We start from the raw sequence: 14,317 nt of genomic DNA, 5'->3' as shown, positions 1-14,317 counted from the left end.
CCGCTCAGAAGACTCAGCTTCTGTGAATGCTTTCCTGGAAGCATGTAAGGCAGAAATATGTTCTCCCACTCTAGCACTTATAGTAGTGCCTTCTAAAGCAGGTGGTTTATCGACTATCACAGAAGGAAGATTAGGATTTCGTCCAAACACCAACTGATACGGACTGTAGCCATGAACGTTTAACATACTGTTCTTAGCCATGAGGGCCCAATCAAGGGCAGTGTGCCAGTCACATCCATTCTCTCGTTTGACCTTCAGGATGATTTCAGTCAATGTCTGATTATGTCTCTCGAGTAGTCCGTTGCTCCAGGGACTGTATCCTGCTGTTGTTCTTGTCTCGATGTTAAAGTTCTCAGCCATGTCTCTGATCTCTTCACTATTGAATTCACCTCCGTTGTCGCTGTACAGCCTCTGAGGGGCGCCATGAACACTAATCCAAGTGTGAATGAAGGAGTTTACAATTTCAGATGACTTCTTTGTAGTCACAATGTTTCCAGCGCTGAACCGTGTAAAGTGATCGATTATGTGAAGATACCACACACCTGGCTCTAACTCGTGCAGATCCACCGCCACAGTCTCGTTATACTCTGAAGCTAAAGGTAACCCCACAGCAGGCTTTGGCTTTGTCCTTTTGTACTTCTTGCATATTTCACAGTCATTTACTATTTGTTGTAGAATAGTACAGCATTCTTTGTCCTTATTTCCTGAACTGTGAATAAGTCTCTGCAGTCTGTCTGCTGATGCATGACCAAACTGCTTATGAAGCTTCAGAAGGACTCTGCGTTTCTCATCTGTAGACATATTTTCTGTCACTGTAAGGACCTCCTCTTCACTTTGAGGTTTTTTAGCTTCTTTGTCTCTGATGTCTACACAGTAATGTCCAGAACTAGTAAATTCAAGAGGAATGAATTGTTTGAACATCACTGCACTGTCCTTTTTCATGTCCAGAATGGTTCCTGCCTTCTTCAGTGACATTTTACTTAGCAGAAGTGGAATGTCAACCTTGACAACTTCGGTTTCAATGTTGCATTTTGTCAGTCCTATTTTAGCTGGTAGTTTCACATTTCTTGTGGAATACACCAGATTCCCATCGCCAAACCGAAATGGTCTGCAACTTGGAGTTTCTGTTTGCATCAGTTGGTTCACTTGTTCTTGAGTGAGGCCGTCAATATAGTTTTCTAGCCATTTTTCCCCACACACAGTACGAGTACAAGCCGTGTCAATAATCGCTGATCCCAATGATTCAGTCATAAATATCTCAGCATCTGACATGGAGGCCTTTATGAACAATGTGATATTACACTCTTCTACATTTGCATCTTCAGTTATTCGCACTTGTTCAGTTTTCTTATGAGGACAGTCTTTAGCCCAATGAAATGTACACTGGCAAATAGCACATTTGGATCTCTTACCAAACTTATCCAGTGGATTAGTCCCTTGTAATGGCTGCTTTTGTAGTCCATTTTGCGACATCGCGTTCCGTTTCCCTCTGCCTTGCGGTCTTTGTTCTGTGAAAAACGCAGATTCTTGATTCACTTGTATTTCATTCAATGATCCTGTAGTTTTCCTTCCAAAAATCCTCTTGAGAGCCGACTTCATGGAGGAGAACTTTAATTCTGTACAGGCCGTCAGAGCTAGCTGTCTGCTTTTTCATCGAGGCAAGCCGTATCTAAAAGCTTAAAAGCCAACACAGCATCAGGAAGCGTCATATTATACTTTTTCATCCGGTTATAACGCTGTTCAAAGTCAATTATGTAGTCCGCCATGGAAACTGAACTGCTCTTCGTTATGCCATCAAAATAAGAATACGCTTCATATGCGCGATCCTTTTCCTCCTTTAGAAACACGGCGTCAAGCTTCGCCATTAACGTCGTCATACCGCTATCACTATCCAAATCTTCCGCAGGTATTTCCATCGCGATTTCACGGGCTCTTCCTTCAAGCCTCAAAGCAGCAGCAAGTGCTTGTTTCTTTCTGTCAAGGTCGGTAACTCGCGTCCAGACATTGATTTCATTTTTCCAGCACTCATACGGTCTGGCTTCATCAAACTTCGGCGGGACTTTATAACTAGCTGCCATCCTTATTAACCATCCTCTGCTACCATGTTAAACTGAAATAAACACCACGTTTAATTGTTGATAACATTTATTAGAGGCGCTCAGCAGCTTACCCGCTCCGTCATCCCTCTAATACACACACTCACAAATTAAATAAAAACCCACAAGCCCCTCGCATAACCTCCGCCCCCCTCCTCCCGGAAGCACATTCGCTGGGTTAAATATTGCAGATGAGATGTGATATATTAACAAAAGTACCTCAACTAATACAGCCGTTGCAGCTTACCGTATATCAAACTGGCTCATTCGCCTTGTGATCGTCTTCTCCGATACACCATCTGTCGTACTTTTAATCTGCATAACAGACGGTGTTCTATTGACTCAGCTGAAATGTCAAAGGATGGACGTCCAGAGCAGGGAACTGCGTCACCTGAACTGGAGTGTAGTCGAGTCCGTTCCACCTGTTCTTCGATATTTTCAAAAATAGTTTCATCTATATCGGAGTCTAAAAGGGCCACCAACATTGTAATTTCTTACGATAAATCTTCAATTCTCTCTCTGAAATGCGTAATATCTTCGGCAGAATCCATTTCATCGGTAGTAGTAAGCATTTTTCTAATTAATTCTTGTGCTATCCATTCACCAATCAATAACTAGAGGGTGTGTTACAGCCCACCCTCTCAAATTTGACGAGTGAAAGTGAGTTTTATTTCAAGACGTATTTCATTATGGGCCCTAGTGTGTGCTTGGTGTGTGGGTGTGTTTGTGTGTGTCCTGCAGTGGGTTGGCACCCTGCCCAGGATTGGTTCCTGCCTTGTGCCCTGTGTTGGCTGGGATTGGCTCCAGCAGACCCCCGTGACCCTGTATTCGGATTCAGCGGGTTAGAAAATGGATGGATTTCATTATGGTTTGCAGGAATTTTACGGACAAAATTAAATAAATAAGCAACAAAAAACATTTCGTGACACATTTATTTATTTATTTATGCTCTCGTTTCATGACATATTTATTTATTCTCTCATTTCATTACACATTTATTTATTTATGTTCACATTTCACAGTACTTTTATTTATTTACGCATTTATTTATTTAATTTTGTCCAAAATATTCCCCCATCGTAAACAGTCCTTCGCTTTTTTTAAGATTTATTTAAAACTGAAATGTACTTTGCAAAAGGAAAGCTACATTCAATTCCTTTTTAAATCTGTGTCAAAAATAAATGGAAAAAATTCGTTCAAAACCTTGATGTTGTTCACGTGACTTGAGGAAGTCGCGTGGAAAATAAAAAAGAAATCTGGCGAGTCTCTTCACTATTCCCTCGTGCGTGAGCGACCAGGTCCTTGCTGGTCTCTTCGGCTGTTTGTTGAATTCGATATCACACATGGTAGTGACAAAAGCGAGCTTAACGGAAAGAACGTCACTGGATATAACTGGTATGGTTATATTAATGTATCATATTTGTTTACATGGCCATCACCCAGAGCTAGCATGGTATATTGTCTAAGAAAACAATATTTGAATTTAGAAAAATATGCATTTTGAAAAACATCCATTTCTGAACACTTAATTACAAGTGCTATTTAATCTCTTGCTAGTTGACTTTAAAATTCTGTGGTGTAAAATATTCTGTTGTAATTAGAGTTTGTGATGTAAATTCAGTTTGATACACTGTAGTATTCAGCTTGCTATAGAAAGCATCAGTACAGTGAGAACTACAAGGAACTTGCTTTCAAGTTACACTGCCTCGATTTTAGACCATGATAAAGGGACCTTTCATTTTGGTAGGATTGACTTATTCGTTGATATTTTAATTTTAAAAATTGAAGGTTTTGTGAGAGTTATTACCATTTTTTGGAGGTGATCTGCAGTATTGTGCTGTATTGTATGAATTGTTTTGAGAACTGCAGTTTTGAAAATATGTCAAAGCATTTGGGAAAACTGTAATTACCAGGGTAGGTTTGAAACTGATTGCTAAAATTTTTTAATTTACTGACGTCTTTGGTAAAAATATTTTTTGAATAATATTTTTAAACCTTTCCATTCTCATTAGCTTTTAGAGTTCATTTGATTATATAAGTCTACCAAAAAAAGTTAGGGTACTTGGCACAGTGACAGTCGAAATATTGATTTTGAAATGTTTTAGAAAAAGGTGTAAAAAAAGGGTTAAAAATGAATGTTTTGTTAAAAAGCATTTCATAGTTTGGCAGCTTTAACACTGCAGTCTTTAAGAATGTTTGTTTTTTTTTATTTTTTTTATATATATTTATTAAAACAATAGCTTTGAATGAAACTTCGGCTTCCTATTTGTGAGCGATAGTGGGACTGTACCTTTGTGAAACATCCCTTGTCAGCAGTCAAAATGAATTTCTTTAGATAATGAAAATATTACGTGAACAATCTTGCATGGCAAATATAGACATGTCTGAATTTAGTTGTTTTTCAATTTTTAACTCAACCTTACTCAGTGCTTTAAAATATAATCGGTTCTCACAAGGCATTTACAGTGTGTGTCAGTGATACAATATTGGGGGAGTAGGGGCAAAGGGAAGTTTACAGATCTATATGTGATGCTCATTAATGAATAATGCATCAATTTCCTTTGTGAAAACACTACGATAATGTTGTGTGAAGTCCTGAATTGTACTTAATTGTATTTAAATTGAGAAACGATTGGTTTCTTCTGATTGTCATATATTTAGGCGTCTTCATGGAAGTTTTGTTTACAATCTCTAGAAAGAAACTGCATTTGAATTAGACCCATTCCAAACTGAATATTTTGGGTTCATATTTAGACTTTGATATTATGTACATGTTAGACTATGTCAAATTTCATTTAAACCACATTCAGTTTTCTGTATTGATGATGGGACTCTGTATATTCTTAGGTTGGTGTTTGTGCAATGGAAGGTGACTTACTTTGCTGTCCACGAACCAAACGCAGAAAAGTCAGAGCTAGTGTAGAAGAGCACTTGAAAGCAATTGAGTATAACAGGATCACACATGAGGAGCAACTTCCTGTCCCTGATGAGCCTCACCAAATACACATGCCTTCCAGTTTCAGAGGGTCATCAAATGATTTTCCTGAGCAACCTTATGTGGATGTTCCTGAATTTTCAGATGTTACTAATTTCTCAATACATATACTTAATGATAGCAACAGTTTTGACTCTGAGTCTTCTGACAATATGTCAAATTTCAGCATTGATATTAAGAGTCAACTGGCTGAATGGGCTACAAAGTTTAATATTTCACAGACAGCTGTGTCTGGACTTCTAAAAATTCTTAATAAAACAGATTTGAATTTACCAAAGGATCCAAGAACTTTACTTTTAACACCACAAGGTTTTGAAGTCCATCAGATTGCAGGGGGAAGCTATTATCATTTTGATCTTGCCAGCACAATTCTCGCTGAATTGGGCAACTGTGAACTTAATGAACTGCCTGATGTATTATCTTTTAAAATAAATATAGATGGACTACCACTATTTAAAAGATCAAATGTGCAGTTATGGCCTATTCTTGGAAAGCTAAATGATGTACCTAATAGTTCTGTTTTTGTAATTGGATTATATTCTGGTGTCTCTAAGCCTTGTTCTGTCAATAAATATTTACAGTCTTTCATTGATGATTTGAAATTTGTCAAACAAGAAGGAATATATTTTAAGGGAAAACACTTCAGAATTTCTCTTCCTTATGCATTTATTTGTGATGCACCAGCAAAGGCATTTATTAAATGTGTCAAAGGCCACACGGAGTACAACTCTTGTGAACCCTGTGTTCAAAAAGGTTTGTATGTCAATGGTAGAAGGACATACCCTGAAATGTCAGCACATCTGAGAACTGATTGTGATTTTGCACAAATGTCAGACAAAGACCATCATATTGGTATTTCTCCACTAAATGATCTTGGTATAGGGTTAGTAACCACATTTGTTCTTGATTATATGCATTTAATATGTTTGGGAGTTGTTAGGAAATTAATATTTTGTGGCTAAAGGGTCCACTGACATGCAGGGTGTCTACTGCTATTCTTAGTGGAATTTCAGACCAGATGAAATCTGTGAGGCTGTATATTCCAAGAAACTTCTCCAGAAAAACAAGATCTCTGTTAGATGTTTCACATTAGAAAGCTACTGAATTTCATCAGTCCTTGCTGTATACTGGCCCTGTTGTACTATTTAAAAGGTTATCAAATGACAAGTATCTAAACTTTCTAGTTTTATCTGTCTCAGTGAGGATCCTTCTGAGTCCTAGTATTTGTGCAGAGTATTGTGATTATGCCAAAATGTTGCAAAAGTATTTTGTTGAGAATTTTGCTCATATTTATGGCAAAGAATTATTGGTGCATAATGTGCATTGCTTGATTCACTTAGCTCAAGATGCAAAAAAATTTGGACACCTAAACGATGTCGCTTGCTTTCCTTTTGAGAATTTCTTTGGCAAACTTAAGAGAATGGTGAAAAGGCCAAAAAATCCTGTTGAGCAAATTGTGAGGCGTTTAAAAGAGAGACAATGTATCACTATGCATAAAGACAGAGGTGCATATAATAAACTTGATAGGAGGCATCTGTCAGGACCTTTACTACCAGCATATGTGACCTGTTCACAATATTACAAAGAAATGTATACTTTCATCTCCTGTTTTAATGGAGACAATTGTTATTATCACAGTGGCAGAGTTGCACTTGTTAAGAACATTTTGCAGTCTCCTTCTGGAGAAATACATTTTGTGTGTCAGTAGTTTGACAAACATGAGCCTTTTTTAGCCATCCTCTTGCATCTTCATATTTGGGGATTAACAGTGTTTCAGGACTTTCTGGCCAGCTGCATGTGCTGTCAGTAGCTGATATGTCTTGGAAGATGATTGTGTTACCATTTCAAAACTCTTTTGTTGTATTACCACAAATTCATAATTGCTGATGGTGTACATACAGTAGCGCTGTCTTTCCCTTTTTCTCTGACTCTTTCTCACTCTCTTTGCTACTTTTTGTGAAGTTACTGCTGCTGAGCACTGCAGACCTCATGTATAAAGTGGTGGAATTCACAGAGGCAGGAATAGTTGCCATCATTTCTACTAAGTGGCTCCATGGAACACAAAAAGATACATGCTTCTGGCCATCTGGGAATTTTGATAAGGCTATCAGAGAATGTACTAGCCCTGAAGCAAACTGGAAGAAGTATAACATTTGTGTTTTGGGAGAGGATAGTAAATTAAATGAAAATTTATTTTAGCTTTCAATTTTTACCCTTCTGATCACCATCACGATTTACTCAATGAAAATTTTGTTTGTTTTATAGAGAATTATGCACAGGCCAGGAAAAAACTAAAAAGAGCAGAGATGTCATCAGATTTACAGACTGATTCAGAAGCCAAGAAAGGACCCTGAAAAAGAAGGTAAGATCTATAATTACTTAAGCATCAGCAGTTAATGTAGTGATGATATATTTCCTCATAATAGAATAATGTGTATGATACTATGTATCAATTATTGACAGTATTAATACCTGCATCTGATTTATTTGTTATCTGTTATGCCATCTTGAACTCAGCCTCACCAACTCATCCATTCCCTCCTGTTGACTACTTAACCTGGATTTGTTATTGGTTACTAGACCCTCACCCTGGAGCACAGTGTTCAAGAGCTCAGACACAATTAGCGTAGACCATTGTTTTTCAACCTTTTCGCTGAAATGGAACCCTGTGCGAATGGTTACCTTGTTCACTGAACCCTGTGCAATTATCCACCAGTATGTCCTATATCATGTAATAAACCAGATGAGCAGAAACGTAGCTTTTATGTTTAATTATACTATTTTCAAAATTTATGTTTGTAATGTTCACAGTTCACCAAGCATTACTAACAACAATTTTTTTAAAAGTTACATTAAAGTTAAAATCTGCAATTATTTATAGTAGAAATTTAAGATGATGTTTTATTATAGTTACCATTACATCGCAGTTGTCAAAAGTTCAATGAGAAATTTGTGCCTGATGATTTTTGCTGATAAGTTGAATTCTGGGTCATGTTTTAGACAGACACACACAAAGTTTTTCTTCGACTGACAAGTCATTCTCGCTTCTTGTGTTTAATTGTGGTTAAGGCTGAAAATCCAAACTCGTTGAAAATTGCACCAACAGTCGCAGAGCTTTCTGAGCAATTGATGGGTACTCCTTTTCAACCAGCATCCAGAATGCATACAGGTTTAACTCTGAGTGCTTTAGCCTTAGTGTGCTGTCACTTACAACACTAGCAAGCTGTTCCTCTTCTGACAAGGTGAACTGTCCTTTGGATAGGCTTCGAACCCACTCGTACTGGTTTGTGGATATTGACGGAAAATATTTGCTGAGACCTGCCAACAGTGTGTCCAAGTGATTCAAAATCAATGGCAAAATGTCCTGATGGTTTCTGTCAACAACACTAGGAAACATTTCCACATTCCCTGCACTTGCACGTTTCTTCCAAATTGTGAATTTTTTTTGACATCAAGATGTTTTCATTCCTGCCTTGCATGCCACTGTTCAAGAAGTTAAATTCGTGAAATATGTCAGCCAAATATGCTAGCTTAGAACACGAAGATTCATCACTCAGAACATCTGCAAAGTCCTTCAGGCTTCCTTGAGAACAGAAGAGTAGCATCTCTTCTCTTAGTTCTTGGAAACAACGCAAAACTTTTCCCAGAGACAACCATTGTACGTCTGTATGCTGGATGAGAGTGACATGGTCCGCTTCCACACTTTTGCAAACTGACGGCATTTTAGTGGTCTCATCTTCATGTAATTAACTATTTTCACCAGCATGTCCAGTACAGACTCCAGTTCAGGTCCAATTGTTTTATCAACCAGTGCTTCTCTATGAAGAAAACATTGAGTGACGATAATATTGGGATTCTGTTGTTGTGCCAGCAAGACAAAGCCTTTGACATTTCCTGTGATTGCAGGCGCACTGCCTGTACAAATGCCAACACAGTTTTCCCAAGTCAACTCGCAAGACTGCAAATGTGAATTTAAAACGTCATAAACATCTTTTCCTTTTGTTGTTTCTGGCAACTCTTTGCAGCAAAAAGTCTTCCATAATAACTTCATTGTCAATAAAGCGAACAAACACAAGCAGCTGTGCTTTACCGCTGATGTCTGTGCTCTCGTCGACATGAATTGCAAAGAACCCACGACTTTAAATTTTTGAGAGAACATTACACTCAATATCGCTGGACTTGTCAGCAATGCGCCTACTTATCGTATTGTCTTAAAGTGGAATCTTATTAATTTCTGATACGGCATCCTCCTCAAACATAATCCTCACCATTTCTTGGCATGCAGGTAAAATTACCGTTTCAGCGACGTTATGCGATTTCATTTTCTTAGCAACAATCTCCGCCACAGCATAACTTGCTTCTTGAGCTTTCATACTTATCTTGAACTTTTTCTCAAACGCAGCCATTTGCTTCTTATTCAAGGCCAATGTCCTCTGAAAGTACTGTGCGTTTTTGTCTGATACCTCCGGATATCTAGTTGTTAAATGCAGCCTAAGTTTAGCTGGCAGCATGGAACTATTGGCAAGTTTTTCACCACAAACAATACACAGTGGTGAAGGGCAGTCAGGGTCTCCCGTCCAAGTGAATCCCAGAGCTAAGTAGTTGTCACTGTACTGGCGAACTTTCAGTTGCGGATTGCCGGCGGCATTTTTCCGCAACTGCAGCTGAGCGGTTGCAATGCTAACGGTAGCAGCTGCAGCTTTAATCAGCTGCTCCGGAACCTGAGTATCATCGCGTAAAATTACCGTTTCAGCGACGTTATGCGATTTCATTTTCTTAGCAACAATCTCCGCCACAGCATAATTTGCTTCTTGAGCTTTCATACTTATCTTGAAGTTTTTCTCAATTGCAGCCGTTTGCTTCTTATTCAAGGCCAATGTCCTCTGAAAGTACTGTGCGTTTTTGTCTGATACCTCCGGATGTCTAGTTGTTAAATGCGGCTTAAGTTTAGCTGGCGCCATGGAACTATTGGCAAGTTTTTCACCATAAACAATACACAGTGGAACCCTGTGTTCAAAAAGGTTTGTATGTCAATGGTAGAAGGACATACCCTGAAATGTCAGCACATCTGAGAACTGATTGTGATTTTGCACAAATGTCAGACAAAGACCATCATATTGGTATTTCTCCACTAAATGATCTTGGTATAGGGTTAGTAACCACATTTGTTCTTGATTATATGCATTTAATATGTTTGGGAGTTGTTAGGAAATTAATATTTTGTGGCTAAAGGGTCCACTGACATGCAGGGTGTCTACTGCTATTCTTAGTGGAATTTCAGACCAGATGAAATCTGTGAGGCTGTATATTCCAAGAAACTTCTCCAGAAAAACAAGATCTCTGTTAGATGTTTCACATTAGAAAGCTACTGAATTTCATCAGTCCTTGCTGTATACTGGCCCTGTTGTACTATTTAAAAGGTTATCAAATGACAAGTATCTAAACTTTCTAGTTTTATCTGTCTCAGTGAGGATCCTTCTGAGTCCTAGTATTTGTGCAGAGTATTGTGATTATGCCAAAATGTTGCAAAAGTATTTTGTTGAGAATTTTGCTCATATTTATGGCAAAGAATTATTGGTGCATAATGTGCATTGCTTGATTCACTTAGCTCAAGATGCAAAAAAATTTGGACACCTAAACGATGTCGCTTGCTTTCCTTTTGAGAATTTCTTTGGCAAACTTAAGAGAATGGTGAAAAGGCCAAAAAATCCTGTTGAGCAAATTGTGAGGCGTTTAAAAGAGAGACAATGTATCACTATGCATAAAGACAGAGGTGCATATAATAAACTTGATAGGAGGCATCTGTCAGGACCTTTACTACCAGCATATGTGACCTGTTCACAATATTACAAAGAAATGTATACTTTCATCTCCTGTTTTAATGGAGACAATTGTTATTATCACAGTGGCAGAGTTGCACTTGTTAAGAACATTTTGCAGTCTCCTTCTGGAGAAATACATTTTGTGTGTCAGTAGTTTGACAAACATGAGCCTTTTTTAGCCATCCTCTTGCATCTTCATATTTGGGGATTAACAGTGTTTCAGGACTTTCTGGCCAGCTGCATGTGCTGTCAGTAGCTGATATGTCTTGGAAGATGATTGTGTTACCATTTCAAAACTCTTTTGTTGTATTACCACAAATTCATAATTGCTGATGGTGTACATACAGTAGCGCTGTCTTTCCCTTTTTCTCTGACTCTTTCTCACTCTCTTTGCTACTTTTTGTGAAGTTACTGCTGCTGAGCACTGCAGACCTCATGTATAAAGTGGTGGAATTCACAGAGGCAGGAATAGTTGCCATCATTTCTACTAAGTGGCTCCATGGAACACAAAAAGATACATGCTTCTGGCCATCTGGGAATTTTGATAAGGCTATCAGAGAATGAACTAGCCCTGAAGCAAACTGGAAGAAGTATAACATTTGTGTTTTGGGAGAGGATAGTAAATTAAATGAAAATTTATTTTAGCTTTCAATTTTTACCCTTCTGATCACCATCACGATTTACTCAATGAAAATTTTGTTTGTTTTATAGAGAATTATGCACAGGCCAGGAAAAAACTAAAAAGAGCAGAGATGTCATCAGATTTACAGACTGATTCAGAAGCCAAGAAAGGACCCTGAAAAAGAAGGTAAGATCTATAATTACTTAAGCATCAGCAGTTAATGTAGTGATGATATATTTCCTCATAATAGAATAATGTGTATGATACTATGTATCAATTATTGACAGTAATTTGCTTCTTGAGCTTTCATACTTATCTTGAAGTTTTTCTCAATTGCAGCCGTTTGCTTCTTATTCAAGGCCAATGTCCTCTGAAAGTACTGTGCGTTTTTGTCTGATACCTCCGGACATCTAGTTGTTAAATGCAGCTTAAGTTTAGCTGGCGCCATGGAACTATTGGAAAGTTTTTCACCACAAACAATACACAGTGGTGAAGGGCAGTCAGGGTCTCCCGTCCAAGTGAATCCCAGAGCTAAGTAGTTGTCACTGTACTGGCGAACTTTGAGTTGCGGATTGCCGGCGGCATTTTTCCGCAACTGCAGCTGAGCGGTTGCAATGCTAACGGTAGCAGCTGCAGCTTTAATCAGCTGCTCCGGAACCTGAGTATCATCGCGTAAAATTACCGTTTCAGCGACGTTATGCGATTTCATTTTCTTAGCAACAATCTCCGCCACAGCATAACTTGCTTCTTGAGCTTTCTTACTTATCTTGAACTTTTTCTCACATGCAGCCATTTGCTTCTTATTCAAGGCCAATGTCCTCTGAAAGTACTGTGCGTTTTTATCTGATACCTCCGGATGTCTAGTTGTTAAATGCGGCTTAAGTTTAGCTGGCGCCATGGAACTATTGGCAAGTTTTTCACCATAAACAATACACAGTGGTAAAGGGCAGTCAGGGTCTCCCGTCCAAGTGAATCCCAGAGCTAAGTAGTTGTCACTGTACTGGCGAACTTTGAGTTGCGGATTGCCATTTCCGCAACTGCAGCTGAGCGGTTGCAGTGCTAACGGTAGCAGCTGCAGCTTTAATCAACTGCTCCGGAACCTGAGTATCGTCGTGTGCTGCGGCGTCTTCTAATTTACGCTTCTTAACAAATCGGTCCATGTTTGAAATCAAAACAATAATTTATAAAAACTAATGCAAACGACAAGCCTAACTGCTATTACACCACGCCAATTGCCATCCCCGCACATCTGCCACCTATAGCTGGTGAAAGCACACCGTCCTTGTACTCTGGCCGTCATTTAACTTTGGAAGCGAGAGAGGGGCGGAGATAAGAACGGAGGAGCAGGCAGTTAACCGGCCTGTCAGGCAGATGAGAATGAGGCAGTGACATAGACTAACAGAGAAACAGCAACTGACTAAAGGACTAAATAACGATTAATAACCACATAAAACCACAATGCTGGATTTTGTCCCAGCATTTTCCGGAGATTTAGGACTTTTTCTGCGGAACCCTTGGCTAGCACTCATGGAACCCTTGGAACCCCGGTTGAAAAACACTTGCGTAGACATAAGTTCTTACTATAGACTCTATAACATATAATGTGTTTAGTTGCATAAGTTACAGTATGTGACCTTCATTTCATAGTTGCAGGCTAAGCTCACTTTCTGTTTATACAAAGAAAAAAAACCTTCAAAACTGGTAAACAATTCCTCAATGATCAAATAATTTCTGTTGGGAATTCATATCAACCATTACTTTTTCTTTGTGTGTTTAAAAGGTGCAGATTGTCCAAAAAATATTTCAATTCCTAGTAAAAAAGCAATGGGTACAGCAAGGGCAAACCTTTACAAGTAATAGGATGGATATCTTGCATTGCCACATTTTAAAAATAATCAGTTTTATTTAGATTTTAAAACTACAAAAAAACGCTGTCTTTAACTGCTATTTCACTTACTTTCTTATAGATATCTTGGTATTTATAACCAACATAATGAAAAATGCTCTTCTAAGGTTATAACATTTCTGAATGTTAAATCCATATGATGCAAAAAAGCTGATTCAGTTTTCTGCAAAGTCATGTTACATTTGGCAAATCAGGCTGTGCATGTCAATATTTATTAAACAATCATCAGTGCTAAAAAAGAAGAAAACTACAAAGGGAAAAGTTTATTCTGTCCTTTTAGTTAGTGTGATAAAAGTCATATGGCATGATTATATAATTATATTAGCCAGCACATTAGATGTTTTATGTGTCTGATGTCTGATGAAACTTTGTATTATTGGTCCTTTTACCTTACTGTGAAACAAACAAAGACTGCCACCCAAGTCAAGTGACATACAGTATGTTGAATTTAAATGTTAAACTGTAAGATAAGCAGAAACTAGTAAACCACAATGAACATGCTAAAAGAATGTTTGAATTTCACGGTATGAAAGTCTATGTAGGTTGTGTTATTTTTGTTATTTATTTATGGTTTGAGATTACATGATATCTTTTTTTCTTATTTTCATATTTCCCAGGCCAAGAACACTCTGGAGTTCAGAGTCTGAAAATGAAGAATATGAACATTATAGACAGCCACCTCCATCTCCAAAGATGCTAATTTCTGGATCCACAATAAACACAGCACAATCTGATAAAAGACCACATCCTCTGCAAATGCACCTCAAGCTTCTACATTCCAAACAACTAAACAGAATTGAGAGTCGCTGAATTCATCATGTGAATGGTTAGAGTCCCCACTGTGCTTGAAGACATAAAAGAAACATTGAACATACA

This window comes from Polypterus senegalus, chromosome 1, assembly GCF_016835505.1.
Source record: "Polypterus senegalus isolate Bchr_013 chromosome 1, ASM1683550v1, whole genome shotgun sequence".
NCBI lineage: Eukaryota > Metazoa > Chordata > Cladistia > Polypteriformes > Polypteridae > Polypterus > Polypterus senegalus.
This window is presented reverse-complemented; position numbering follows the sequence as displayed.